General features: G+C 36.0%; 1 protein-coding gene across 2 annotated transcripts in view; it reads left to right on the top strand.

The window, feature by feature from the left end:
• Positions 1 to 1,020: 1,020 nt before the first annotated feature.
• Positions 1,021 to 12,577, top strand: part of LOC139781149 (CUGBP Elav-like family member 1-A) — a 98,500-nt gene continuing 86,943 nt past the window's right edge. For both annotated transcript variants that reach the window (XM_071719984.1, XM_071719982.1), the window contains exon 1: positions 1,021 to 1,099. The gene's annotated coding sequence lies outside the window, so the exon portion shown is untranslated. The remainder of the gene's footprint in view (positions 1,100 to 12,577) is intronic.

Below are 12,577 nucleotides of genomic sequence, written 5' to 3'. Positions count from 1 at the left end.
TTTACTTTTACTCAAATAGTCCCTTCTTCCCCTACATTGACTCCAATTTTACTATAAATTTCTCACTATTAAATTACATTTTTTCATAGTTTAATTACTTATCTTTATATGTATGTAATTTATGTATATATATTTTTCACAAATTTTTGAAATTGAAATTACATAAACCGATAAATCTTGATTTCATAGAATTTTTATACCACAAATTTTTAATAACGCAATTTCCTTAATGCGATATTCAAATCTCTACAAATCTTTGATTTCATGGAATCTGACTATAGATTTATACATTATTTATACGCCATACTATCTTTCAACTTCTATTTGACAGAGCATTCGGCCATCCTTATTTCGTCTATAGATAAACTAATGATTCATTTGAGACGTTAGAGATACCAAAGAAGAACGCGGGTCGAGTATACGATGCTAGTTGAGAAAGAGGCGGGGATCGAACTTTTGGCAACTCGTAACTATCGACCGGTTGAAGCTTGGATGGTGTCCAGCTTCGACAACCGGGGGATACGGAAGACCCTTGATGAGGTCCCCGAGAGTCGACTTCACTCTTTCCCCTCCGATCGTCTTCCATATCGAACCTGTCACCGTTTGCACGAACTCTGCGACCATTCGTGTCTATCATAGTTTCTTGTTGGTAGCCACATTGAGTATGATGACCCGAAGTGCGGAACTTTTCATTCGCTTACTGCCAGAAAGTAGCGTTGTAGTTTGATAACTTTGTAATTTTTATTTTTTTGATATATTGTGAAATTTTTATGTCAGTTTAGTCATAATGTGGATAAAAGTTTTCACAATTAGTCTGTCAATAATCGAAATAAATTTTCCTTCGTGAAATTGACTGACAAAGGACAGTACTAATACTGGTCTTAATAATAAATCTCCAAAGAAAAGCTTAGCTGATGTAAGAAACCATTCTTAACATTTTTTATTAGCGAAATGATCAATTAATTTAATACTTTTCCTAGACTCAACTAACCAAAATCATCAATTTTCTGTTACAGGATGTTGCTTTGTAACCTTTTACACTAGAAAAGCTGCTTTGGCAGCGCAGAACGCTCTTCATAACGTCAAGACCTTCAGTGGGGTAAGTGAACATGACGTAATAATTAACTTGATGTTCGACTGCGATAAATATATGCGTGTATGCGAGTTTCTTCAAAATTTAAATTAAAAAATGGAATTAATTTGATAAAATTGGCAACACATTTTTAACTGTCAAAACTTTGTGCAGTAAATTAATTCCAAATATATTACAAAGAACTGCAATGATTATTTTGCGATGTGAGTGAATATTATAAAATTATATTATGCAGTAGTATATTATGATATTATGCTACCTGCATTATGGACATGCGCGATGGCTTCTGGATGATTATCTTTCAAACCAAACGCAAGTTAGTCACCTCTGATCACAAATCACGGTTGTTGCTGCATGTATCAACATTGTTATCTATAGAAATGTTTAGATAGCTTCAACATATGCCGAGTGCCGAATCAATTGCCAGATGCATCCGCTTAGCCGAATAATGAACGTTTACGCAGATAATTATCCGAGTGCCGATGATTGACCGAATAATGAATATTAATATGGTTGATCGTTCGAATAAATTATTCAAATCAATGTGGCAGGCTCGATGAATCTTGGAGTAATCATCGATACAAACGAGCGGTGCGTCGCGGTCGCAAACAACATCGATTCATACTACTAGAATCATGTCCTTCGAGCAATCGACTCCTTTCTTAATTGCGGAACGAAGTAGTACAATTGCTTTAATATTACAAACTTATCAGAAATCGAGGATGTTATGACTCTATGGAATCTTAATTAAATAAAAAATGCAAAATTATATTATTGATGGAAGGAAAAGCATATTTATAACTGTTATTCTTCTCTTTCCATCAGTTTTACGTGTGATAAAAACAAACTATTAGAGTTGCAAAAAAAGATTAGTAAGTAAATTAATATAAAATTGTATGTGTTTATACTAAATAATCGTTATTTATCATTAAAATGCTATTATATATAAGAACTGGTAATACTATAACATTTGTAAAGCTAGGAAATTTATGCACGTTATCAACTGCAAAATGAGTGCTGGAGTTTAACAAAGTCTGGGATTAAAAATGGCGATTTTAAATTAAACTGTGTACAGAAGGGCCGTAGTGTATACGAATGAGGAAATTTGAACAATCTTCTCGTTGGCGCTAATTGATTTAACTGGAGCAGGGATTAGAGAAAATTTCAAATGACGCATTTTTAAGCTTCTCTGTCTCTCTTTCGAATATCCGAGGGTAGGAGGCTCCATTATAAAGCTCTCGATCCTCTTTTCGATTCGAGATAACGCCGTCCTCGCCCGCGCTTGGAAAAATATTCCGTCATCAGAAAAGCAGCTTTCCTTTCTTCAGGTTTGGCGTCCCGTCGATTACAGGCGACCGGGGGGCCGAAGATATCGTTGGAAGTGAGCCTGTACGATAATTACAGTTTCCCTGGAAACTTTCGATGCAATTACGAGACGTCATTATGAGCATTTAACCGAGCAGGCCTGGCAATTCCGTCCTTCCTATCCTCCCCTCTTCCGGCCTGTAGCTCTCATACACGCGTGCTTATGCCTGAATTTACGAGAATAATTATTATCGATCGAAAGAGCGAAAGGGCGTGCTGAATGTGCGACGATCCCTGCAAAGCCGCGTGCGGATCGTTAATAATACTCGATATGTTAAATGTGGCTGAACCGCAATAAATTGCATCAATTACATATGATGTTCCAATATATTAAATTTATGAAAATCTTCCTTTCTATTAACAACATGAATTTAACAACACACCGCAGTTGTCCCTTTAATTATGTATTTATGTAAATTACATAATCCTAAGGGTCTTTCCACATAATTCATTTAAGTCTGCCATGAGAATAATCTTTTTACTATTTTTTTTTTAATAATAAACGTTTATATTGCGTAAACTTTATTATATTGCTTTACAGTATAGTAGTAGTTACAATTTAAGCTTGATTCCTGTGATTACTGTTATATTTCACGTTAATATTGCTTTCTGAAAATATTAAAAATATTTTTAGAAAAAGTTAATAGAATGTTTTATTAATTACGAGAATAATAAATCACTGCGCTTTAGAAAGTAAAACTCTTGTAAAACCACGACTGCGTATCTGAACTTCCATATATTTCACACCCATTAAATCCATTCTTTGCACGCGAGCAGCATTGAACTTGCGAATAATTTAAAGTCATGCCACGTGTCTTGTAAAATTTATTCAAGAAAAAAAAAGCTTTATCGATCCATCGAGCGAAGCGAAACAACAAGCTTTTCTTACGCATCGTGCGGCGGCAGCATCATCTTGGCATCGCTTCAGGCACCTTTTCTTCTGCAGGGATGACTGATCCGCACAGTCATTTAGCTTTAGTAGTTTAGTGAACCCACATACTCGAGCTCAATACATTGCGGATACATATACAGCCTATTATGTATACGTGCTTTTATGACTAATAGCACAGTAAATAGTTGAAAAAAGTCGAAGCAAAATTTAATCTTTCTTAAGAAAAAGAAAAATGATCAGAATAAGACTAAAACTCATATAAATTCATATGTTGATAAATAATTATAATCAATAGAGCGAAATAGCACAAACTGAAGTTTACTTTTTTCTTTTTTATCCATCTATATCTAAAAAAGAGATGTAAAGTCGATACTCGAATCTATCGAAGTTTATTGTTGTCGCTTTTCCGCGATGCCGATTGGTTCTCTCGCTGTGCTTACTTCATTTGCAGCTGTTATCGTATATTTTGACAGTTGTGTGTATCAAGAAGTTAATAGTGTAATAGTAATAGCATAATGTTAAAGCTAAATAGCGCGCGCGAAGCGCGCGTCTGTGGTGTCTAGTATTCTTAAAAAATAGACATCTTTTTACATTCAAGCATTACAGAGTACAGTAATAGCTGCAAATGCACAATCACAATAGCTATTTTAATGCACTATCACAGCATTAAAATCGCCATGAAACTAACAGTATGCTATTTCTGCTGCATGTAGTGTCATAATATTTTTATAATGTACCCATTTTATAAATTTCTTTTTTGTTTCTTAAAAAAACTAACTTGCATACTACTTAAATTTTCGCCCAATAGACATTTTCTTTTAACATTAGCAACATAATATGTAATATTAATTTTCAAGTACATAATGCTCTTATTAGTACATAAAGAACGTAGCGTCATTTAAATTTAAATCTTGGAATAATGAAGGAAAGAAGAAAAAGGAACATTTATAATAAGCTGTAAGAGATGTACAAAGAACACTGTTGGAAAACGATAATTTATTTATTATCTGACATTACTCGTTCAGTTTACTCAATGTACATCTACAATACTCCTTACCGGTCTACTCACGAAAGTAAAAAGCGACAGGCTCTCCACTCGACTTTTTCCTCGCTTCCAAAGAAGGTCGCGTGCCATGAAAGAGGTTGAATCTGAGACTCTTATGCCGGCTATTAATTAAGGGGGTTAAATAGCCGGAAGTCGAGCAGTTGCTCTTCGAGAAAGAGCGTGCGGCGGGCAATGTTCAATCGGGAATAGAGTGATAGAAAACAAATCTGGAGCGCGGGGTTTCTCTGATGTAGAGAAAGGGAGGAAAGAAGAAGAAGAAAGTGGAACGTCCTTGAACGACGTATAAAAAGAAGGAAAGTAGAGAGGAGAGAGAGAGAGAGAGAGAACAAGAAAAAGAGAGAAAATGGAAAGGAAGGGGAAGGAAGGATAAGAAGGAAGAGGAAGAGGAAAGGTGAATTGCAGAACGACATTTTCGCAATGAAAAGGGTTGACTGAGTATAAGTGGGTAGCTGAAAGGAGCAAGAGTCGAAAGAGGCGGCGGAAAACGAGGAGGACGCTCAGGGGATTGCAAACTCCGAAGAACGGGGGGAGGGAGTAAGAAGACGGGGACGGGGGTAGCAGCGGTATAGGCGGGAGAGGGTAGATAGAAGGCGAATAGAGAACGGCTTGTGCATTTGAAGGAGTTTAGCTTTTCTCGTATCAGATTTCGTTTCCACGAGTGGCGTCGAGTTGAGAGGTCTGTGTTGGCTCGGAGAAATGACTCGAGAGCCCGAAACCTTTCCCCTCTCTTTCTCTCTCTCCCTCATTCTCTTTCTCCTCTCACCGCCGACTCCTTTAGTCACCCTTTTGCAACCTTCCCACTCTAAGCCGAGTACACCAATGCGTTTCAATGCTATTTGGTGTCCAACGGCAGATTTACTTCGTATGGGAATCAGCGAGAGATCCTGTTGTTCCACACGCACGATTCGCGCGCGGATCGATTTCTACTATCGCGATAGTTTGAGGCACGATGGTTTACAATTTCAGACTGAAATTATCTATCTATTGCATGGCGTTCAAAATAGTATTCAAATATCACATTGTGATATAAAATAGCTCGAATATCATATCGCATTCAGAAAGGTATGTTTTATTATCCATTGTAAAAATCCTCGTCTATTTTCGTTCTCTCAATGCGGGAATCTACTTCATATATCGCCAAAATTCGTTAAAAAAAACGTTGCGTGCTATTTTTCCGTTGCCAATGAAAATTTTTCTCGTGCGTGTAAATCAACGTCGCACGAGGGGGGGAAAAAAAAGGTATTTGCGTCTATAATTGAAATAGCGGAGTATCCCGTGGCGATTTTGCGGCAAAGAAGGGGGAAGAGCGCGTCTGGCTCGCAGCCGCGAAATTGGCGGAAAACCGTGGCGAATTTACAAGCATGCATACCGCGCTCGCAACAATGCGTAATATTATTAAAGCGCGGCGGGACGAGAGATATTGGAGCGTTAGTAGGCGAGATACAAATGGAAAATGAAACCATTATACGGCGAGTGCTTCGGCGCGATCGATGAATGCGCGCAAATGGCGAGCAGAAAATTCCTCGTAATCGATCACCCGTCAGTTCTTTTGAAAGATCTATATATGATGTTGTATAACGCAAGCTTACAATTAAGAATGAGAAATATTGTAAATTTCACATATATATAGACATAGGGAAGGAAATTCTTTTTTAACACGTCGGTCACTGCATTTGAATAAACGTCATTTTTATTTAGTTTTAATGTATTTCTAGCGTTATACTAATTTTATAGGTTGGACTTTATTCAATTTAGATAAAGTTATTACAGAAGGAAACGTCGATGTAAAATTAAATTTTTCTTTGAAAATTTAATAGATTGAAGGCAAGACATTGGAAAAATGTCACAAGAATACTAAATCTTTCAAATAACGAGAGAGATATGCAAATCCAAAAATGTTGAAAATATTAGATAATATAAATGTAAATATTAATGTAACAGACATATCTAGAAAATTTTCGAATATTAATATAATGTAATATACGTTAAAATATTTGGCCGACTTAAGACTAAATAATACGTGTCCTTCTATTAATTTCTACAAACATTGAAAATAGCTTTGCCTCCAAAAAACCTAAATAAAAAATAAGCTGAGAGGAACTATCGAGATCAGGATGGAAAAAGATGAAAAAGACATCCAGGTCGGTGGCGGAAACGAAAGTAGCCTTCCTTCCTTATTCGACGCCGGCCAGTCTCGTTTCCGTGGTAGGCTCTATAAAATATTCAGGTTAACCCTGAAGTCAGTTGGCGGACATTAACGATCAATATCGATGGAATGTCTACTGAATGTCTCTACTGAAATTCGAAATGCACCGACTATGTCTCTGGTGCTCTGAAAGAGCCTGAGAGAAGAACAAAGATGAAGCGAGAGGGAAATTCGATAAACCGCTATGACACACTCGATAATTCACGTTAATAATACAGTCCATTCACTCGATTGCACATATGCAGATATATGCATGATGCGTGCGCAGCTGTATTGTCGCGATAACGCGATAAGTCACACCGTGACACTTTCCGTAAAATAACGATAATCGATGCAGTCTTTACGCGAGCGAGTATTGTGGTAACTTCGCTTATTTCGCGACGCCTACCAGTGAGGCAATCTTCCAATATCGATATCGTGTACTGTATATTACTTCGTGGAAACGAATAATTAAATTGGACGATCTTATATTAATCCATTAAAGCAACGAAAAATAAATGAGAAAAAATATGATTGAATAGTCACCTTAATCTCCATAAAATTTTTATCAAGATTGTACTTTATCGTGTGCAGTTAGAAGCAGCTCAAAAATAAGCTCATTTATATTTGTCATTACAATGAAACGACTCTAAGAAATAAAAAAATAACTAATTAGTGTATTATTTATCAATCGCGAGTATTGCGTGTGTAACAATGTTAAGTTTTAATGTTTTTCCATTCGTATGATTCAATAAAGAAAACGGATAATTTTAAAATCAATTTATATATAAGAATTTATAAGAAAACCGGTTTTATAAAATTTCTCATGCCTACTTTATTATTATATGAGGCTATAAAATAAGTTTTAATAAATAAATGCACTTTACTGGTATTAACCAAATATACAATGGCTATAATAAAATATAAGACGTATATAATTTTCTTTCTACACATTTACACATAATTAGCATTAGAAATCCTGGCCTATAAAAAATCTTTATTTTAAATATTATTTTATATGTATAAAAATCGTTAAATTTAGGTTGGCATTGTAAAATATATTATATTAGAGAGAATACAATGTGTTTACGTAATATAAAAATTGAATACTGTATTTTCCGAAGTTTAAAGTTACAAGTGCAAACTGCAGATAACGAAAAACATATCTCACGCATTATTAACGAATATCAAGCATAAATTATCATCCAATTTCAGTTAATAAACAGCGGCAATTTAATCGTCAGTTTTTGATTTATTGACACATGGATTTCATCGGATATGCGATTTAATGAAGCGCGACTACCGGGCTATTAAATCGGATGTTTACTGTATGCAATCGATATATTTCAATTGAAATAATATGACTTTGTGGCTATGGTACAAGCAGGACAGACTTAAGTATTGGCGAATGCCCAGCAGGTGTCCAAAAATAAATCACTGATGTCCGCGTAAAGTGACAGGGACACAGTCTGTTTCTCTGTCTTTTTTTTTTTTGTTCGATGCCTTAAAGATGAAGGAGAAGAGCGAACGAAAGATGACAACAGACGCGAACGAAAGAAGGCTTGACCCATATTTCCGCTTTAAATAACATTAATGGTTTCAGTCAGTTGGTTTCTCAATCGTTTTACTCGTCATGCATTTCCATGCCAAGAAATTGATTTCTATTATCGACTGACATCTGCTATATATATTCACCAGTAAACGTAAAAGAAACATGTAAATATTTAATATTACTTTAACCGAATTTTGAGTTAGGGCTTAATTAAAACAATGTTTTGTATTGAGAATCAAAAAGTCTTAGTAAAATGAATTGTAAATTTCCATCAGTTGTCGTTAAGGATTGTAATTACATAATTGTCACAATTGCAAAATCTACAACTGAAAGAAAGTCCGAAAGCATGAATTTGTTGAAAATGGATACTCTTTGTTGCCGTACATCGATACATCATATTACGGCATTCTATGAATTTAATTAATTGAAAAAAAGAACCAAGAATCTTATACGTATCGTACAAGTTGAGAAATATATAGCGATATAATGACGTGATCGTGTCGCTCGATAATCTGCAGGAGGAAAATTGAATCGTAAAACGTAGTACCTAACGCATCCAGAACGAGGATACGTGAGATGCGTAAACGCGAAAAAGTCATAAACTGAATAGTTAACTTCTCTCCTGGCCTGCTCTTTATATCTTTCCGTCGCATTCGGTCACGCCTTCGAGAGAAAGCACAAGAGTTATGGCAGGCCGAGCGTGTATAATTTGTCGCCAATTAAACGGTCTATCTCTCGCGCCTTTTCTCTCATTCTTACTCTCGCAGTCTTTCTGCGACGCCGAACGCAATTGTTGGCTCAGAAAAACGGAGTCATCGACCGTCTGATGCGGGCGCGAAGAACCGGAAGCGCTTCCACTTCGCAGAGGCGAATGTCGTAATCGCATAACGACATCGTATGATTCTCCGAGGCGCTAACGAACACCCTCTATACTCCAACCCTCGACCCGCCATTACCCTGTACACGCTGCAGTAACAAAAAATAATGGACGTCATTATCGGTCCGAGATAATGGTCGCGGATGAAGAGGTGAAGGGGAGGAGGGGGAGGAGGAGGAGAAGCGAAACGACGATCGACGGATGGATGTGAGGAAAAAAGAAAATGCCGATCGGCGAAAACGCCCATGCCAACGACAATCGCGCTGTTCCGAGGATCGTTTCGATTTTTTGCTGAACTGCGTTCGAGCTCGTCATGAAATTTTCGCTTAACATCGAGTTGGACGAAGAAAAGAGAAGCGTCTGTGATTGTCAGACTCTGAGATGCATTAAAATAGACCAGGCTATCTCTTAAACACTACTGGCATAATATCCAGAGACTATAAAAAAATTATTTGTCTATTAAAGATACTTAGTTTATTGCGCATTTCTGATATAATTCTGATATACAAAATATACTTGATATAATCACTTCTGGGCATAATCATATCTCAATTAAAAATTTATATAAATTTTAACAATTTTTTTATGCGATTAATTTCTTGAATATATGTATATTCACATAATACAGTATATTCGAATGATGTAAAAAAGATACCTCGTTAAAATAAATAGTATTTTTGTATGATTAAACGCTAAATATAATATAATCAACAAACAATCTTATAGAATAACGGAAAGGACATAATAAAATAGATACACGGAAAAAAAAGATTAGCTACTATAGCTAAAATAAGTCGTAATATATGGATAACTAACATTTTTTGCAGCGAGAACAAAAGGTTTTGCTACTATTGCTAAACTTTAGCTCTCGCTGCAAAAAATATAGCTCTTGCTGCAAAAAAATTAGTTATCCCTATTTTACGACTAAATTTAGCTAAATTTTTTTCCGTGTAATAGATAGAATAAATGACTTATCATAAAATGCAGGATACTAAAAAGTAGCAGGAAAGAGCAGAAATGTAGGAAAGAATAATGCTTACCTAAAATTTTTAAAGCATTTTTGTGTATATTTAAGAACTAAATACATGTCACATTGCAACCTACTTTTCGATAACAATTTTCGTTCCATCAAATAACTTGCACCCAATGCCTGTACCGGCGAAACGGGGAAAATTATACGTTTAAGAGTTGATTGTCGGTATTTGTCATGGAAGCTGGCAACGAGTTGCTCGGCATTCTGCCGGGATTGCAAGACGACGCGTAGCGTGAACTTTCGCGAGTTGGACGGTAGGCGGTCTAACGAGTGTGAGAAAAAAAAAGATAAATAAAACGCTGAAAGCAGCGAAAGAAGAAACGCGGAAGAATTCGATTTGCGTCGCGGTGCTGTGCGGGCAGCAACAGCGCGGGCTCGATTATCGTCACGAAAACGTCGCGCGGCCGCGCGCGTGCGGCCGCGGGCTAAATTGCGTCCCATTTCTCAGCAACTTTTTCAATTTGTCGCGGCTCGGGCAACTAATTACCGGCCAAAATGACTTTTACCTCGCTGCGGATGGTGGCTTTAGCATCCACGATAGCAGCGGCGACGACGGCGACGACAACGGCGGAGTCGTTGATGTCGCGGCCAACCGATTTTTCGAATACGCGATCGTCAGCCTTGGTATGACGTATATTGCGCGACATGACCACGTGCGAATGGCACATTTGATGCGAAATCAATGAGACAGAAAGAGCGACAGAGAAAGGAAATCCACGAAGCGACAGTTTGATTACGTCTACTCGGACTTGGCGAGGCCGCGGGCGAATTGAACGAGAGATTTTAACAGGACCGGTAACGGCGATAACGCTCGCAGGTGCCGTAACTGTTATCAGTGGAGTCGTTAAATGCGTGGTATTGACGTGCTCGCTTTTTGGAGATTAACGTTTCGCAGTATCGATTTGTACAAAGCCGGCGCTCGTGGGGAAGTTTGTTGATTGCTCGTTACACCCGTGCGAATTGAAAAGAGATGAATGAGAAATACTAACAGAAATACTTCCTAAAACCGAAATATGAGGGTGTTTTAGTTGAAATAATTTTAAATAAGTGTTTTTTCAATTTCAAATAATTTTTCCAAAATAGATTTTGCTTGTACGCTATCATGCTTTAATGCAAATTTAGGAAATAATACTAGTATTCTCAAAGGTGTACTATACGGCGACATTCACCTTTGCGCGCAGTTATAACAGTTGTAATTTTACACTGATTTCTATGTCCTAGGACATAGAATAACCTAGAATAACAGCTGTTATTTCCAGTGGAATTTCTCTGGTATGATTTTACGCAAATTGATTAACTAAAAATATCATCGAGAAATTTTTTGTTTGAACATATAAGACTTTTCATTTATTTTCTTGCTTTAAATACCGTAATTCTTTACCACTTATTACATCGATGATATTGACGCATTTCGAGAACACGAAAAATAAATGTTTGAAAATTTAAATACTTTTTAATACATTTATAAAACGATTAGAGACGTGATAAGTTTGTTATCTTTATTTTTATAACTTTTTTTATTTGAACATTTTAATTAAGTTTATTTCAGAATAGATATTGGATTTAGTACATAAATTTGGTTTGGTTTTCTTAACATCAAAGTTTATAAGTTATGATTGTTATTGATACACTGAGAAAAAAAATGTGTTAATCCCAAAAAATATTTAGTCCCATACGAGCAACTAAACATGTTAGTTAGTTTAATTTGTTCCAACAGTTATTAAGTTGCACTAAAAAATGTATAATGCATTCATGTCAATCTTTAAAATTTTTTAATCAAGAATTAATTTAACTAACGTTTAGTTAAACTACCTAAAATATTTAGTTGCTCGTATCGGACAAAATATTTTTGGGATTAACAAATTTTTTTCTCAGTGTATAAAAAATGTACGCAAGTTGTGCGTAAGTATACTGATTGTCTATACGTACATTTTCTATTTATACAGCACACATTATATATATTATCCATTTCTAAATATATAGGTACAGTGTGTGTATAAATGGAAAATGTACGTGATATTAGACAATGCGTATACTTACACACAATTTGTTTACATTTTTTTATATCAATAACAATCTTAATTTTTAAACCGTTGATGTTAAGATTAATATGAAATTCCTTCATTATTAGTAATATATCGATAACTTGAGATGCTTCTCTATCGTGTGTCCTCTCACGAATCATTAAGTAGCAGTTCCCATTCGCTGCATGTGGACCAACCAGTTTCTCCGCACGAGAGTCCACTCTAGAAAATTTCTCGTGCGGGGGGTGCAGTTTGGAATATTAAAATTCCTGGGATCAGGTGGACTCGAACTCGATTCCTCGCGGTTTCGAGTCTGCCACTTTACTACTAGACCACACTGCCACCCATATTGTATGTATATACAAAACTTCCAAAAAGGAGCAAACCAAAAACAAATAAAACAATAAAGAACTTAGAAATACATATAATTTCTCTGACACAAATATTGACGAATACAAAACTGATACATTCTCGATAATAATTGTATGTA

This window comes from Temnothorax nylanderi, unplaced genomic scaffold, assembly GCF_030848795.1.
Source record: "Temnothorax nylanderi isolate EJ_2023f unplaced genomic scaffold, tnyl_v1.0 TNYL_tig0318_pilon, whole genome shotgun sequence".
NCBI lineage: Eukaryota > Metazoa > Arthropoda > Insecta > Hymenoptera > Formicidae > Temnothorax > Temnothorax nylanderi.
This window is presented reverse-complemented; position numbering and strand designations above follow the sequence as displayed.